Raw genomic sequence first — 8629 nt, 5'->3', positions numbered from 1 at the left:
GCAACTCAGACAATTACCATCTTAGTACATTTCCGTACGATTCCCGTACAATAAAACATATATAAATACACGCAAATCCATGCGTTCAGTATGTACTTAAAGATTTCAATAATAACATGCTTTCCGCCCCGGGAAAATATTTAAAAACAGTTCAGAAAAAGGGGCTTGTGAAACTCACCTTAGCACATGCAAGCAGGTAACAATAATCATTATCAGTTAACACATCCAATCTGTAATATGATCCCTAAGATCGTTACTATACACTCATTATTAATATAACTTTAACCAAGTTAACCGGTACATCTGGGGACACTGTTAACCCAGCACTGTACCCGTTCTGGGGGCAATGTTAACCCAGAAACACTTCTCCGGACTCAGATTGTGATATCGTTTAGAGTTCCATGGTCACAATTACTATTAGTCGGTTTTCTCGTTTTGCGTGCCTAGCACGGTTATCCGTTTTTACGTTTCAGAAATGAGTTTGGTCACACACGACCTGAAAGTAGTGGTTGACTGATAATTTAATTAAAGTTGTGAAATTTGAGCTCGGTTTAGACTCCCCGATTGGCCGCGGGACCCGTTTCCGTCTTTGGCGTACCGGAAACTGTTAAATCGTTTAAAATTACCCAAATCATCCGAATTATTTTCGGATGATTTATTTTTACTTGATTAACTCAGTTATATGTAAATAGTTCATTTTTAGGGTTTTTATACACCAGTCAGTTCATTTAAGCGAACTTTACCGGTTTACGCGTTTTAAACTTTAAAAGTTTGTTTTTGCACAAATAATTATCCGTTTAATCTCGGATCTTGAAATTTTGCACAAATCACTTTTTGACAGTGGGGAATTTTATAAAAATATTTCCAGAATTAATTTTTATATTTAAAATTTATTTATCTATTTTTAAACACCATTTAAACACTAAATATGTCGTAAATACCAAACGACCTTAGAAAAATCCCAAATTTTCCTGGATGTCCCCTGCCATCCACATAGTCCCCTGTAATTTTTCCAGAACCAAAATCTCTTTTTACAGGCCATTTTCACTAAAACCGAGCTAGAAAATCCTAGAACTCGTTTAACCGAAAAGCCTACTTAGACTTCTCCAACTGACCTAAAATTTTGTGTGTGACTTATACATGTTATAAAAAGCTTATCTGAAATTTCCCAGAATATTTCATGATATTTAACTATTTTTCACCATTTTTGGCCAAAACCGAGCATTAAATTCACCAAATATTCATCCTTTGTCCAAAAATTACCAAAAATTCACAGAACTCTTATTTTCATATGTTTAACACCTCTGTCAAATTTCATGACCTAACTCTAAACCATCAATAATCTGTCCAAATCTCCAAAACCGAACATAAACCGAATATACCTTTCGTTTTCCGCTACTACAAGCTACAAACTCGTCTTTCCGCCTTATCTACCACTAAACACAGAACCTACAACCAACATACCACAATACCAAGCAAGTTACACTCACGATCAAGCCTCTTAAACTATAGTTTCGGTTATTGCTTTAAAAACAAAGATTTAACCGTAAAAATTCGTTCTCGGTTCGTTTAACTCCTTTCTTGGACCAAGATCCCTTGTATAACCCGTATACATCACTTGATCATGCAAGAATCGGTTTTCATCTTTGAAACCTCATTTTCTTGCAAACAAACTCAAGAAACGAAGATGGAAACGTGATTAACCCGATTCTTTACCTTGTTTTCTTGCTACAAACTCTCGGTTTTAGATCATCAAGTGGAGAGGATTCAAGATTGTTGAAGTGTTTGTGAAAAAAAAAGAAATGAATGAATGGGGAGACCCTTTGGGCCGGTCGCAACTAAGGAGGGGTGGGGTGGGACCCACCTCTTCATTCCTATCCACACATTTGGATTCTCGTAATCCGGATAATGTTTTGGATAATCTGGTTCGGTTCGTTTTTCGGTTAAATGTTTAATTCGGCTTAAAACGAGGCTAAAACGGTCGTTTTTCGGCTTAAAAATGAAATTTATATAAAACCGATTTAAAAACTTTAAAAACTTAAACCGTGACTTTTATTAACTTAAAACATCATATTATTAATTATCGCACATCTTTTTCGGCTTGATCGATCATCTCTTGCTCGGTTTGGTATTGAAGGTTTCGTTTAATGTACCGACGTACCATTAAATCGAAATTCTTTTTCTGTGCCGTACTTTACTTATCCCGAAGCATTAATGCTTCGTAAAATCACTAAATATTGTAGATATCGTCTATAATTAAATCCTCGATTCGTTCGGGTTTCAATAATTATCGATCGATTAATCGCATAATCAATACGATGAATTATATATTCACGTACAATCAATACAGTGAACCCTGTATTCTCGTATAATTACTATGGTAATTCGTGCACCAGACATTAAATATAACGTAACTATTGTCTACCGGTTAGGGTATACCGGTTTTCGTCGGAATCGTTACATTCTCCCCCCGTTAAGAAATTTCGTCATCGAAATTTTACACGCCCACTATCCCTTCCGAGAGAAATGTGGGGGGTTTTTCCTTCAGAATTCACCCTCGCGTTACCAGATATAATCTGGTCCTCGCTGTGAATTCCACTTAATCTTAATCGATAAACCTTGTTATGTCCAAACTGTTTAGTTTTCCCGTCTACTATCTCTACGGAATTATTTATGATAACAAGCATGTCTTCTATGAGTACCTCCATTAATAGTACTTTCGTTGCCTCATCGCTTAGGTACTTTTCAATCCGTATACATGGCAAAACATCATGTATAGTACTTAGCCCCTGGAGTACTTTAATCGATAAACTAGATGACCAATCATGGAGATAGTCTCATGAGGTCCAATATATTAAGGAGCTATTTTTCGGTTTTGCCAAACCTCATATCACCTCTCTAAGGTGATGCCTTAAAAATGCCTTGTCACCTCTTTCCCATGACAATGGTTTCCTTTGAATGTTGGCATAAATCCTTTGCCAATCTCGCGCTGCTTTCAACTTATCTTAAATATTATAAATCCAATTGGTTGTTTCTCGAATCAATTCAAATCTTATGGCTCGATTGACGCCCATTTTCAATTTAACAAATTTGTGATAATTACTTCACCCATAGAAAGCTTCAAGCTCTCGATGCTTCCTTCCCCGCCTTCCAATCATGGAAGTAGGATGACTATTTCGATATGAGATAATTGAAAATGGTACTCTACGACGAGATACCATTTCACCATCATGAATTTGAGCGAGAATTCATTGTGGTAATCGTCGTGGATTGGGATGAAATGCGAGGATTGGTTAATCGATCCGCGATTACCCAATTTACATCATGCCTTTGATATATCTTGGGAATTTGCGTCCCGAAGTCCATTGTAATTTATTCCCACTATCATTGGCGAATTTTCTGTCGTTGTGGCGTTCCCTAGGGTTTTCGGTGTGTAGCCTTATCTCCTGCATAACTTAAATATTCATCAACATACGTAACCATATCTTTTTCCAAACTCGGCCAATAATAAAATCCTTTCAGATATTCGTATCATCAATAGTCTAATCCGATCAGGGATGTATGAATATTTCGATCTATGCGCTTCGTCCATGATTAATTCACGAAGGTCATGGAGGGTCGGGATCCAAACCCGATTTTTGAAGTAGAGAATTTCGTCCACGCGCTGTTCGAAATTCTTCTCATTGCCGTAAGGTCCCTCCTTTTCCAATTGTTACTCTTTCAACGCCTCACGTTGAGCGACTCGAATCAGGTCCGAAAGGTTCGACTGGACTATCATCCCCAGCGCTCGCACTCGCAATGGCTTAACCCGATCTTTCCTACTCAAGGCATCGGCTACAACGTTAGCCTTGCCGGGGTGATAACGGATGTCACAGTCATAATCGCTTAACAACTCGACTCATCTTTGTTGCCTCATATTCAGTTCTTTCTGATCGAATATGTGCTGCAAACTTTTATGATTAGTGAAGATGGTGCACTTCGTACCGTAGAGATAATGTCTCTAGGTTTTAGGTGCGAAGACAACCGCTCCCAGTTCGAAGTCATGAGTAGTGTAATTTTTCTCGTGTACTTTCAACTGTCGGGAAGCATAGGCAATAACCTTATTATTCTGCATCAACACGCATCCTAACCCTCTACGCGATGCGTCACAATACGCGACAAAACCATCGTCTCCATCGGGGAGACTTAAAATCGGCGATTGGCACAATTTTTGCTTTAACGTTTGAAACGCCGCTTCCTGCTCTTCTCCCCATTCATACTTTCGATCCTCTTGAGTCAGGAGAGTTAAAGGTTGGGCGATGCTGGAAAAGTTCTCTATAAATTGACGATAATATCCCGCTAAGCCTAAGAATTGGCGGATTTCCTTTGGCGGTTTAGGCGCTTGTCAATTCTCAATTACTTCAACCTTACTCGGATCAACGTGTATTCCATGGTAGTTTACAACGTGACCGAGGAATTGCACTTCTTGTAACCAGAAGTTACACTTGGAGAATTTCGCATACAACTTCTCCTGATTCAGAAGCTCTAAAATTATTCTTAAGTGCTGCTCGTGCTCTTCTTTACTTTTCAAGTAGATCAAAATATCGTCAATAAACACGATGACGAATTTGTCGAGGTAGGGTTTACAGACTCGATTCATGAGGCCCATGAAGTCCGGCGCATTTGTTAGCCCGAACGGCATAAATAAGAATTAATAATGGCCGTAACGAGTCCGAAACGCTGTTGTTGCAACGTCCTCCTCTGGGATTTTCATTTGGTGATAACTATATCTAAGATCAATTTTCTAAAAAATAAATCGCCCCTTGCAGTTGGTTAAACAGATCATTTACTTCGAAGAAGTGAATACCTATTCTTGATCGTCACTTTATTCCATTCTCCCTAGTCAATACATATCCTAACACTTCCGTCCTTCATTTCCTAAATAACACTGGTGCACCCCATGGTGACTAACTAGGTCGTATAAAACCTTATCAAATAATTCTAGCATTTCAGTTGGTGCAAGTCGGTAAGATGCTTTAGCAACAAAGCCAGCTTGAGGTATTAAATCGGTTATGAATTCGACCTGTCGGGTTAGCGGTAATCCAGGAAGTTCTTCTGGGAAAACTTCTGGGTATTTACATATCACCGAAACATCTTCTTTTCGTATTTGATTTCAGCTTCATGTTGAGTTAGCCAATCCATGTTAACTATTACGTCAAAACTTCTTAACTTTACTGGTCGTAAGTCAAAACGGAAAGGTTAATCGTTCAGAATAATAGGACAATTCCGAACAATTTAGTTAACCATTAGGGATTTACCGTTAGCGATTATACAGTATAGGGTTCTATAGTTTCACTAATCGGTATCTTTCCAAATGATAGGAGGTCAGCAGGAACTAACTTCTATCTATGACCGTAAAAATATCAATGAAGCCTATTGATTTAAAATTACAACATACTTAATACCACCTTTGGATCATGACGTGCTTTATTCGAATTACTCACAAAAGCACGGTTCCTTGCTTGATCAGAGGTTGATGCTTGTCATGAGGTTCGTCTTCCAACGACACCTTGGTTCAACTTTGAGCAATTTCTCTTGAAACGTTCCGTACTGCCACCTTCATAGCAAATACAACTGTTTGGCATAATTTGATTTCTTTGGATGGATTGTTATTGAAGTTGTTGGGTTCGGAGTGGTTGTACACGAATGGGTTGGGGTCGCCGGTTCACATGGCTTCAATTGGTTCTACAATTGGGGCATTACGTTCATCTTTACCACACCTGTGGCCTACTATCACTCGATATTCTTCTTCCTGCCGATAACCATATTTTCCACATTTAGGGAAGGACCCTTCATGCGGTTCATGTTTTCACACCAGAACTAGTCTTAGTATAATTCTGGGTTGTAGGACATACCTACTTATTCAAAAGCCTATCTTGCACTATACCTTTATCATTTCTCTTCTTTAACACTCGACGTCTCACCTAACGTCCTTCCAGTCCGCTTCCCATAGAGTTAAATATATCAATGCTGGCTTGTGACACAATCCTTCCAAAGGTTGTATATTTTACAGGATTGACTATACTCCTTATCGATGGAGTTAGTCCCCAATATAGCGCTCACTTCGCTTAGTTTCAGAAGTAATTAGCCATGTTACCAGACATGACAATTCCTTCAAACTATTAGCGTGTTCTAAGTGATCAGCACACAACATTTCTATCTTTCATAGCTCAGTTTCCAATCTCTGAACTTAATTACTCGAATAAAAGTGCTCTAGCACAAGAATTTTAAATTCTGACCATATCATCTGAGTAAAAATTTTCTAACTATACTTTTGTACCATCGTGTTCCATCATGATACAACATAATCTACCAACATATCTGTAGCATATTTCACTACACAATGTTCTAGACTCTTACCAATATCCTTAACCATTTCGATCTTTTCTATCCACTCGCTAATCCATTCCTCCCTTTACCATCAGTAAACTATAAATAATTTCCTAACACAACCAACAACATATCCTTCATACCGGATCTAATTTATCACGACTACTATTCATGTTTAGTTTATAACCAATGCTTGTAGTCATAATAATATTCGGTGGGACATTATCACTCTTAGTAGTACCACTAAGAATTGAAATATTCATCTTCATGTGATTGCTCGATCTATAATTCTGCGATCACATTTGCATCAACACTAGCAGTGATCTGTGATACGACATTCGGTATCATCATCTGCTATCTTTGAGCAATCCACTGAATCATATCAATCTCCATCATTGGAGTTACTCCTTTTATGTCATTCTGCCGTACTCATCCCGTACGCAGTAATCAATACTAATCTCACCGTATAACTCGTTACCAGTTCAATCATAACAGCAGGTACATATACACACCAAATATTATCATACATATTACACATACCAGTATCTAGTATATATGTCCCACAAATATAATATCATAAGGACTTACCTGACGTCGGTTAACGTTTAAATATGTTTCATAACCCTTGTCACCAACTGACATATAGATCTTTCTCAACAAAGATCAATGTTTAATATGCTTGATTTCAATATCTTTCTGCATGTCAGCATAACCGATACATGCTCACCGTGAGCACCAACGATTACGTACCACGGAGTTATAATATCCGTGTCTATTCGTATATCCGGCATACACGGTATACCACCTACAAACGAACAGCCAACTATGCTATAATGATTCCAACACCTCTTTGTGTATGGGTAACCATTCTATTCGAGTATACATGGGTATAGGCATCTAACGGATGTAAGGATAACATAGGGAGTTGCAAGGTTCAAGGTAATCGCGCGACATGGGTTGCCTTCAAATATTATCAATTACTATTATGGGAAACTCTATCACTTGCTCAGTCAATGTCCTCAGGCGTTCTAGGTTTGCTAAAATCGGTAATTCTCGATCTGGAGGTGGCATGTCTCATATGTTTGAGAGTGAGAATTACATATATATATATATATATATATTTCTATATATTATTTTTATCTGCTCATTTATTATCCAATTTATTATTGTTATTATTATTATCTTTATTTTATTTTATTTATTTATTTATTTATTTATTTATTTATCTTAATGGAATAGAAATGGATTCAGGTACAGATTCGTCCGTACGTGAGGGTCAGCAGTTCGGGTGAACATAGGGGGTTATTAAGATATACGGTACCGGTATTGGTAGGGTAAGGGATTTATTAATTTCGGTTGGGAGTGACGGTTACTAGATATTTATGGTTAATGTCAAACGGGAGATCTAACTTGGTAATATCATAACTATGGCCCGATAAGTCCGACTTATCACCAACCGATGCTCTAGAAATTTCAGCACCCTTGGTACTTTTATTATTTCATCCCCCGGTTCCTTATCCGGGTCCTATTTCTCAATACATGTACCCACAAGATATGTACATATATATATACACATTAGCACATATAAATAATATTATATACTTTACACATATGTTGCCATTTTTACCTATTAATGTTCCCCGTGACTTCCCCTGAATTCCCTCGTGCGGACAAGTCTGTTATTATGTTCCGGACCATAATAACTCACTTGTCCATCCAAGTTCATCCAGATCTCGTCACTATAAATTATTAGTTGATATTCAGATCCTATAATACTTGAGCTACTGGTTATATTTTAGGTATCTTTTAAAGACATCCTAATTCTTTATAACCAATGGCTCTGATACCAAGTTCTGTAACACCCCGCAACCGCAGCGGAAACGTAAACGGGATGCAACAGACACCTCCGATATCAACCACATTGTTTATAAAGAAAACTGACTACATTACTAAACCTCAAATTACATTATCTCGTATTTCATTACCGTCTAGGTGATACACACATCATACAATACGATACATAATTCTGTTTATTATAATGTATCCTAACATCCCGCCCGCAAATCTTACACACATCAAGCACTTAGCACGTAAGCAATCACTTCATCTTAATTTGTACCTGAAAAGCATGTGAGAAAACGGGTCAACTACGAATAGTTGGTGAGTTTCACAATTCGAGTAAACCATGATAAATCATTATCAAAATATAATATTATCGATGTAATTATGCTGAGCCCACAAGTGAAACCTATGACTATCA

The sequence above is a fragment of the Bidens hawaiensis genome, unplaced genomic scaffold (assembly GCF_021521415.1).
Source record: "Bidens hawaiensis isolate Kalapana, Puna unplaced genomic scaffold, B.hawaiensis_p1.1 tig00055788_1, whole genome shotgun sequence".
NCBI classification, from domain to species: domain Eukaryota; kingdom Viridiplantae; phylum Streptophyta; class Magnoliopsida; order Asterales; family Asteraceae; genus Bidens; species Bidens hawaiensis.
This window is presented reverse-complemented; position numbering follows the sequence as displayed.